Source organism: Colobus angolensis, unplaced genomic scaffold (genome assembly GCF_000951035.1).
Source record: "Colobus angolensis palliatus isolate OR3802 unplaced genomic scaffold, Cang.pa_1.0 Scaffold216, whole genome shotgun sequence".
Taxonomy (NCBI): domain Eukaryota; kingdom Metazoa; phylum Chordata; class Mammalia; order Primates; family Cercopithecidae; genus Colobus; species Colobus angolensis.
The window spans coordinates 2,630,134-2,640,653 of NW_012115333.1; positions in this window are offsets into that span (position 1 = coordinate 2,630,134).

The window sequence follows — 10,520 nt, forward strand, 5'->3', positions numbered from 1 at the left end:
GTCTCACTCTGTCGCCCAAGCTGGAGTGCAGTGGTGTGATCTTGGCTCACTGCAACCTCTGTCTCCCGGGTTCCAGTGATTCTCCTGCCTCAGCCTCCTGAGTACCTGGGATTACAGGCGTGTGCCGCCACGCCTGGTTAATTTTTGTATTTGTAGTAGAGACAGGGTTTCACCATGTTGGCCAGGCTGGCCTTGAATTCCTGACCTCAGGTGATCCACCCATCTCGGCCTCCCAAGGTGCTGGGATTACAGGCGTGGGCCCACACACGGCCCCAAGCGCTTTTCATAGATTATCCCATTTAATCCTTATAACAACTCCATGAAAAAGAAAATGGGTCACAGGAAGGTAAAAAACTTGCCTAGGGTCACACAGCTAATAAATCGCTAAGCCAACATTCAAATCCAAGGAGCCTAATTACAATTCCACACTTCTGACCTCTAACCTTGGTGCTCTGCTGCCTCCCTAAGCACCCTAGCTGGGGTGCCAGGTACATGAAGTTGAAGGCTAAAGGTCACAGGAAGTTGGAGAGGACTGGGCCAGGGAGGGCTTCACCAGCTAGGTTGTACCTTACCTGGGCCTTGAAGACTGGGGAGGCTTGAGACAGGAGCGGTAGGAGGGCGCTACTCCAAGCAGGGCTGGGTGTGGAATGAGCCTGGATATCGCAAGACTGGAGTCAATGAGCAGCACCTGATGGCAGATGTGTTTTTTTGTGACCCAGCTCAAAATTTTACAAAAATCTGAATGATTTGGCATTTAAAAAAATCTAGAGATTTTACCTTCAGGTTTTGGATTTCTGGCTTCTCTGGATAAATTAGAGGATCTGGCAACATTGGGCCCTGTTATAATCTGAATGTTTGTATTCCCCCCAAAATTCATACATTGAACTCGTAGCCCCCTAGGTGATGGTATTACAAAGTAGGGTCTTTGGGAGCTGATCAGGTCATGGGAGTGCAGTCCTCATGAATGAGATTAGTGTCCTTCTAAAAGAGACTCTGGAGACACCCTTGTCCTTTTTGCTATTGAGGTTACAGTGAGAAGATGGCCATCTGGGAAGCAGGCCCTCACCAGAAACCAAATCTGCCAGCACCTTGATCTTGGACTTCCCAACCTCCAGAATTGTGAGAAATACATTTCCATTGTTTATAAGCCACCTTATAAACATAAAATACCATAAGTCTATGGTATTCTGTCACAGCAGTCTGAAGAAACTAAGACGGGCCCTCATTCCTGCATGGGCATGATTGGTGGGAATTGAAGAATGTCACCACTTGTAAATGAGGCATGCCACTCCCATTCTCCACACTCTGCGCTACTCCTGATTGCATTTCCAACTCAGTTCACATCCCTCACTTCCCTTCCCTACCCAGCCTCTGCACGCCAATAATTTTTTTGTGACCTCCATGCAGACCGAGACTGTTGGAGGACAGTGTGGAACCCTGGATGCTCAAGGCATGTCAAATGGTAGCAGCCTGCCAGGAGAGGAAGATTTCCTGCGGAAGCTATGGGGAGAGGGTTAGAAAGGGCAGTTGCAGACTGACTGCACAGGATCTTGTCTCCTATGCTGAAGAATTGTGACTTTACCGACAGGCAATGGGGAGGCATGTCGAGAGGGAGGAGCGCCACTGCGGAGGCAGCAGTTGTGATGGTTTCAGCAGGGATGAGATGGTCTCAACTGAAGCAGGAGTGGGAAGTATAGAGGTGGAGGAAAATCCTGAGGTGCAGAGGACATGACCAGAGGAGACTCAACAGTCTGGAGAGTGACCCACTGGCTGGAGGATGTGTAAGGGGAAAGCAGGGACAGGGAGCATTTGTGGTGACTGAAGCTTGCTGAGCTGAGTGAACAGTGGTACCATGAGCAGTAATTGGACCAGATGGCTGGTGGAGGGCACATGGAAGACAAGATGAATCTAGCTTAGCCATGTTAAATTTGAGGTGCTAGAGAGAATTCCAGGTGTCTCCCAGTTGGGGATGTGAGACTGGAGTTTGGCAAAGAGGATGGGGCTGGGAAGAAATTTGCAAAGCCTCCTTTTGGAGGTTGCAGTGAGCCGAGATCATGCCACTGCACTCCAGCCTGGGCAACAGAGCGAGACTCTGTCTCAAAAAAGAAAAGAGAAAAGCCTCTTTTAAGAGGGTAGCAGTGTGACTGAGGGAGCAGAGAGTGTCTTAAGACAGAAGTTTTGTGCCAAAGTCAAAACCTCGAGGTGGCGTGGGTGAACAGAAGAGGAGGAAGCAGAGAAGTGTGTGTGTGTGTGTGTGTGTGTGTGTGTGTGTGTGTGTGTGTGTTGGTAGAGGGCATTGGCAGAGAGATCAGAGGAGAATCAGAAGAATAAGTCTTCATGAAAGCCAACAGAGGAGTTTCAGGAAGGAGTTTGCTGCGTCCACCAGGGCCAGAGGCCCAGGAGATGCAAGTGGAGAAGTAGCCAATGGGGTGGATGATTTCTAATTACGACCTCACTCAGCCTCACGGTGGGAGACGATTCCTCTTCACCTCCTCACCCTCCTTAAAAGCCAGCAGTCCTCTGTAGGTTGAAGGAGGAGTCAGGGATTCCGAGCAATGTGTTCTGAAGGTGAAAGATCACATAGCTTTGGCCCGAGAAGGATGACGGCTTGTGTTTGGTTCCAGGGCCTTCTCTCAAAGCAGGTACGAGGGAGAGGCTGAGGGGTGCTGGGAACAGCCTTGCTGGCTGTAGCCCAGTGGTTCGCAGCCTTGGCTACACAGGAGAATCATCTGGGGAGCTTTTAAAACATACGAATGTTCAGGCACCACCCAATACCAATTAAGTCAGAGTCCCTGGGTATGGGGCCTGGACATTCGTATGTTTTAAAAGCTCCCCAGGTGATTCTCATGTGAAGCCAGAGCTGAGAACCAGTGATCTAGGTGGTCACTGGAATCAGGTTTGACCCAATACTCCAGCACTTCATGGCAGAGGAGACAGAGGTGGCTGCCTCATATGTGCCACAGTTGCCATGCCAACTTGTTGATTCTACTTATAATGCTTAATTGACTCCTTAGTTAGGTGTACATGTCTATTGGAAACCACTGGTCCCAGAAAGAGGATGTGAATTTTGAGATTGTTTTCTCCTACTCACTTAATCTAAAATGCATGGATTTCCACATGCCTTTGGCTTCGAGGTCCCGGTCAACACTGGAGTTTGTTTCCCAGGGCACATCTGCTTCACTCTTGTAAGGGATTCCTGAGGTTCAGCACATTTCAAATCCTGCATGTGATGCTGTCACTGGACATTTGTTTGATTATGAAACATTTCAGACACACAGACAAGACACAAGAAAAAAATACTTTAACAGACACCTGTGTACCTATCTCCCAGTTTTGTGAAATCTTAACAGTATTCCACATTTGCTTCACGCCTTGTTTTAGGAATAAAGCAATACAGTAGAGATAAGGGTCCTTATATACTCCTGCCCTGGCCCATTTCCCTTCCTCTCACCCTCCCCAGGCATAACCACTCTCCTGAATCTAGCATACCTCATTTCCATGCATGTTTTCATTACATATTGATCATCAGCCCCATTTGAGAGAAGAGGAAACTGAGGCTCAGGGAAGTAAAGGGACTTTCCCCTGAGTTACACAAATTTATAGTGGGTAGTAGAGTCCAGAAGCCCCAGGAAAAGGTACCAGGCAGTCACCTCCCAGCATGCTGGCCCTGCAGTGCCCCCATCTGGGGACCTCCCACCCCATCATTCTGTCAACACCTCCTTTACAGGCAGGGTCGGGCCAGACCAGGCCCAGCATGGCCCAGGACCAAGCAGAAATTGTGGCCTTCTCCTCACATCTCTTGGTTCCTGCCCTGCCTAAGAGTCCAGGCTCCCTGAGACCCAGGCCAATCCCTCCTCTGTTTCCTCTCTGGGCCACTGCCCAGCCCAGCTCTACCCAACCTCCGCCAAGCCCAAAGCAAAGGGCCTGTCTGTGCTGCCAGATTTCCCCACTAGGCCACTGGGGGCTGGGCTGAGGCAGGGGGCCTGCAATTTTGTTCTGTGGGTCCTCCAGGCTTAATTAGCATGCTGCCTGGAGTGGCAGGCCAGAGGTGGTGGGTAGGCGCCGAGACACTCTCCCTGGGCCCCAAACCACTGCCTGCCTCCACCTCCCCCCTCCTTGCCAGCAACAGAGAAGGCCTGTGTGCAGTGGGAAGGAAGGCAGTGGCCGACACCTCCATGCTGAGGAATTGGGTGGGGAGAGGCAGGCAGCACAAGCATAAACACAGGGAGAGAATTGCTCCCCTTACACGTGAAGGAAGAGGAGGGAGCAGGGGAGGAAATGGCTATTTACGAAGCACCTACTTAGAGGCGGCCACGCGTTATTCTAGCTGCTCCCCATAGCCACCCCATGTGGGACATAGAGTAGCTTCTTTGGTACAGAGGGGCAAACTAAGGCTGGGAGAGGTAGAGTCAGAGGCCCAAGGCTCACGGTTAACAAGAGGAAAAGGAATCTGGCCTACATGCCTTTCCAAGGAAGCAACGCAGCTCCACAAACCTCTCCCTTCCCTGGAGGCCTCTTCCTCCAAGAAGTCCTCTTTAGTGGAGGAATGGCCAGTTAAGATGGGTAGGAAGAGGTGAAGGAGAGTGGATGGGCAAGAGGCATAATTTACTCTTCATCCTGAAGCACCCAGCTTCAAATCGATGAACTTCCACTCTGGAGACTTCAGGCTGCAGCTTCTCCCTCCTAGCTCCCAGCCCTGTCCCGGGCAGACCCTGCTTCATCTAGGGACGCTCACCTTAAGGCACTTTTCTCCCACATGATTCCATCTTGGCCCCTGAAGACCCATATGGTCATAGGCTTCAGGACTAGAGGCCAGTCCAGGGCATCCCAAGATGTGGATTATGGTAAAAGCCAGAATACAGCTACCATTTATAGAGAAGTTAATATGTGCCAGGCACTGGGTGAAGAACTTGGCTCACATTAACTGCTTCGATCACTACCATGGAGATACTATTATTTCCCCACTTTAAGACCACGGAGTTGAAGCACAGAGAAATAGAGGAACCTGCTTTAGGTCTATCAGGTGTCTGGGCTCCAAAACCATGCTCTGAGGGACCTTGGAAGACAAGGCTGGCTGGTAACTGGGAGGGGAGACTGGCAGTCCCAGGAAAGGGTCTGAGGAACAAGGATGGCCATGGGAGAGAACTCCTGCAGTCTCTTGGCTCCAGCTGAAAGCTCTCCAGGCTTTGCAGTGGGGCTCCTGCTCTGCCCCTGGGGTGTCTGCCAACTGACCCCTTCCAGAGGCTTCCACCAAACTACTCCCTCAGGGCTGGTGTTGCTCGGAGCCATCTGCAGCATGTCCTTCTTGCGGAGCTGAGGCTGTGGGGTGAGATGCAGTGCAGGCTTCAGTCCCCTGCCCGGCAGGGGCAGAGCCTAGGGGAGACCCAGCAGGTGGTAAGTTCTGAGCAGTCAGACCCTAGCTTGGAGGCTCCACCCATGCACCTCCTTTCCATATCTGGGCCTGAGGCCTCTAGGCTCTTAGAGAAAAATTGCTAAAATCAAATTGCAATTAACAGAGGCAATTATCCGCCTATTAGAAAACGTCCCCTGAGCCAGGCCTGTGCTGTGAGCTGCCTGGGCCCCATGGAGCAGCTGGGCCCCAAGGGAGGCCCCAGAGCACGGCAGCAGCCGGGGGTCGGGGGAGGCAGGCAGCAGCCTAGGCCTGGTGGGGGGTGGGAGGCTCTGAAGAGCCCTAAGGGGGTTCAGTAGAAACATGGGTCTACACTGTGCCCTGGGAAGGGAGCCCCAGACTGAGCACAGACCCGGACGCTACAGACCCTACTTTCCCAGCCCCTCTCTGGCCCCTCCTCTCCATTAAGCCTTCCTCGAGGGCAGACCCGGGGCAGTGTATGTGTGCGGAAGAACAAAGGGAAGAAAAATCACGCAGCGGTAACCCTCCGGGAAGGATGATAACATTTTCACTTGAAAATTACCAGAGAACAGATTGTCTTATGCAAATTATATGCAAATCACGCTCCGGTTGGTCCTCTCCTAGCACTACTCAGAGTTCTTCCAGCTCTTTCCCTGACTGGGTATGATGGGGGAGGGGGAGGGCTCTCATGGAAATTAGGATTTAGGGGGAATTCTGCTTAGAACCAAGCTGGATGAGGTGATCTTGGCTTTCCATTCAGTCCAGCTCTCTGAGTCTTGCTGCATTTGCATGAACCCTGCAGAAACCCCACTGCCTCCCGGCTGGACTGCTCTTAGATCCCAAATCCAATGGGGGTTTCTCTGCTGTGTCACCAGGACCGTCCATTTTCAGAAGATATTTGACGTCAGTTGCACAGAATAGGAGGAGCATGAGACCAAGAATCAAGAAAGCAGCCAAGGGTTCTCAAATCTCTCTCCAGCCCAGACCTCACTGCTGGGCTCCAAATGTAGCCATTCCATACCTGGATGTCCTGAAACTCAATATGCCCTACATTTGCTCCTCCTCTGTGTTGCTTCCTGACTCAGGGCCTGGCAACCTCATCTAACGAGATGCCCAACCCAGAGCCTAGGAATCAGCCTTGACCTCCACCCATCCTCTGCCTTTAATCCTTCCTGTTCCATCTACTAACTACAATTCTTGGGAGATTTTTCCCCTCTTTGCTGTCCCCAGGGCCACAACTGTAGTTTATCTATCACCTTCCCTGACCTATTCCCAAGGTTTTCTGTCTGGGTTTCTGCCTCCAGTTCAGCCTCCTAGATCTGCACTCCAGCCTGCTGTCAGAGTGGTCTTTCTACAAAGCAAACTGACCATGCATAAAATCCTCTGTGGCTCCCCAGGCCCATCAAGTTCAGTTCAGACACCTTGCACTGGCATACAAGACATGTAAGATACAGGTTGCAGGTCCACCTCCTGCACTGTCCCCCATGTCCTCTACAGGCCCCACCACATACCATCTTGTCTCTCATCAGCCACAAAACACACTGCATTCTGACAGCCCCGCCCAAGCTATTCCCTCCCCTAAAACATCTTCCCCTTCTCCCTTCCCCACCCCCAGTGAAATTGTGTTTATTCTTCAATAAACACTTTGTCTCAGAGACATCCACTGTCTGCCAATGCTCCCGTAACACACACACACTTCACACACACACACACACCCCTCCCAGCTGTCATTGGGTTTCTTCCTTCTCAGTTCTCCCCCAGTCTTGTTTCTATAACAGAAATTAATTTACATTGTGTCCTCAGTACCTAATTGGTGATTAATGAATGAAAGACTAAGAAATATGAATTAATAGAGTTGGTGAGCAAATGGGGCCTGTGTTTGATTTCTTGCTCCAGATAGGTAAGTCACCTCTTTGAGCCTCAGGTCCCCTACCTATAAATTGGGGAAGTAAAGCCTACCTCATTGTGATAATTCATTGAGATGAGGCATGTAAAGTCACCTAGAGCAGTCCCTGGTATCCAGTAAATGCTTTGGATGAATCTTTAGCTATCTGAACTCAGAGTTGGCTTCAAGAACATGTGCTTTCTCAGGTAGCATGACCCAGTGGCCATTGACTCTATGGTCCTTGCTCTGGGGTTGACTCTGAACCTGAGATCCAGCCTCCATTCTAAAGAGCTGGCTGGAGACTCCATGCCAGGCCGGTGTCAAGGTACATTTCCTAGAAGAAGGCCTATAACAACTCCTTGAACCTCACTGGCACTCAGGGGAAGCAGTGGTTGAGACTTCTGCCCTGAAGATGACCAGAAGTCCTTTGAATGGATCAAGGCATGTCAAAGGGGGAAGGGGCAGGAACTGAACGAGCCAATGTCAGCTCTGTCTGTAGAGACCTATATCAATGTGGGGTCTCTCTGGACTAAATTTCTGCATCCTTCATATGAGGGTGGTAATACATGCTTGCCATGACATAATTGTGATGATTGGAATACGTGTGTAACATGACTAGCACAGTGCTTGGCACACAGTAATAATATAGCTGCCAGTATTTAATGAGCACTTACTGTAAGCATACCATGAAATGATTCATGTGCACTTGTTCATTTAATTCTCACAGAAACCCTGTGAGATATGTTTTTTGTTTGTTTGTTTTTGTTTTTGTTTTGTTTTGTTTTGAGACAGAGTCTCGCTCTGTTGCCCAGGCTGGAATGCAATAGCACAATCTTGGCTCACTGCAACCTCTGCCTCCTGGGTTCAAGTGATTCTCCTGTCTCAGCTGCCCAGGTAGCTGGGATATCTGCCACCGTGCCCAGCTAATTTTTATATTTTTAGTAGAGATGGGGTTTCACCATGTTGGCCAGGCTGGTATCAAACTCATGACCTCTGGTGATCCACCCAACTCGGCCTCCCAAAGTGCTGGGATTACAGGCATGAGCCACCGCACCCAGCCATATGTTTCTTTTGTGTGTGTGTGTGTGTGTGTGTGTATGTTTCTTTTGTGTGTGTGTGTGTGTATGTATACACACACACACACACACACACACACACACACATATATATATATATATATTTTTTTTTTTTGCAGAGACAGGGCTTCGCTTTGTTGCTTGGGCTGGAATACAGTGACATGATCACAGCTCACTGCAGCCTCGTTCTCCCAGGCTCATGCAATACTCCTGCCTCAACCTCCCAAGTAGCTGGGACTATAGGTGTGTGCCACCATGCCCAAATAATCTTCACTTTCTATCTTGTAGAGATGAGGTTTTGCTGTGTTGCCCAGGCTGGTCTTGAACCCCTGGGCTCAAGTGATCCACCCACCTCAGCTTCCCAACAAAGTGCTGGGATTACAACTGTGAGCCACTGCATCTGGCGTAGCAGCCATATTTAAAAAGTAGAAGGAAGCTGAAGTTAATTTTAATTATATCTTTTAAAACTCAACATGCCTAAAATATTCTCATTTTAACATATAATGAAGATCATAAAATTATGCAGCTATTTGACATTCTTTTTTCATACTGAGTCTTCAAATTCTGGTGTGGATTTTACACTTACAGTGCATCTCAATTTGGACTAGTCACATTTCAAGTGCTTAATATCCCTGTGCAGCTCGTACCCACCAGAATGGGCAGCACAAATGTAGCCATTCAGAGAAGCTAGAAGGAAGGGGAAGGGCAGTTTACGGGTTGAGGAAACAGCATGGCCAAGGTTAGGTGTGTGACAGATGAGGAGACCTTGTTTTGTTTGTGTAAATAAAAATTGTCATTCACATTATTAGATTTTAAATAATGAAGTTTATATTTTTCAGTAGGTAATAAATTCACACAGTTCAAAAATTTAAAAATAGAAGAGACAAGTAGGTTAACATACACAGCAAATGCATTTTTAAATTATACTTTAAGTTCTGGGATACATGTGCAAAACCTACAGGTTTGTTACATAGGTATACACGTGCCATGGTGGTTTGCTGCACCCATCAACCTGTCATCTACATTAGGTATTTCTCCTAATGCTATCCCTCCCCTAGCCTCCCATCCCTTGACAGGTCCTGGTGTGTGATATTTCCCTCCCTGTGTCCATGTATTCTCATTGCTCAACTCCCACTTATGAGTGACAACATGTAGTGTTTGGTTTTCTGTTCCTGTGCAGTTCGGCTGAGAATCATGGTTTCCAGCTTCATCCATGTCCTTGAAAGAAATATGAACTCATTCTTTTTTATGGTTGCATAGTATTCCGTGGTGTACATGTGCCACATTTTCTTTATCCAGTCTAACATTGATGAGCATTTGGGTTGGTTCCAAGTCTTTGCCATTGTGAAAAGTGCTGCAATAAACATATGTGTGCACGTGTCTTTATAGTAGAATGATTTATAATCCTTTGGGTATATACCCAGTAATGGAATTGCTGGGTCAAATGGTATTTCTAGTTCTAGATCTTTGAGGAATCACCACACTGTCTTCCACAATGGCTGAACTGATTTACACTCCTACCAACAGTGTAAAAGCATTTCTATTTCTCCACATCCTCTCCAGCATCTGTTGTTTCCTGACTTTTTAATGATCACCATTCTATCTGGCATGAGATGGTATCTCATTGTGGTTTTCATTTGCATTTCTCTAATGACCAGTGATGATGAGCTTTTTTTCATATGTTTGGCCACATACATGTCTTCTTTTGAAAGTGTCTGTTCATATCCTTTGCCCACTTTTTGATGCGGTTGTTTGTTTTTTTTCTTGTAAATTTGTTTAAGTTCCTTGTAGATACAGAATATTAGCCCTTTGTTAGATGGGTAGATTGCAAAAATTTTCTCCCATTCTGTAGGTTGTCTGTTCACTCTGATAGTTCCTTTTGCTATGCAGAAGTTCTTTAGTTTAATTAGATCACATTTGTCAATTCTGGCTTTTGTTTGCCATTGCTTTTGGTGTTTTAGTCATGACGTCTTTGCCCATGCCTATGTCCTGAATGGTATTGCTTAGATTTTCTTCCAGGGTTTTTATGGTTTTAGGTCTTAGTTTAAGTCTTTAATCCATCTTGAGTTAATTTTTGTATAAGGTGTAAGGAAGGGGTCCAGTTTCAGTTTTCTGCCTATGGCTAGCCAGTTTCCCCAACACCATTTATTAAATAGGGAATCCTTTCCTCATTGTTTGTTTTTGTCAG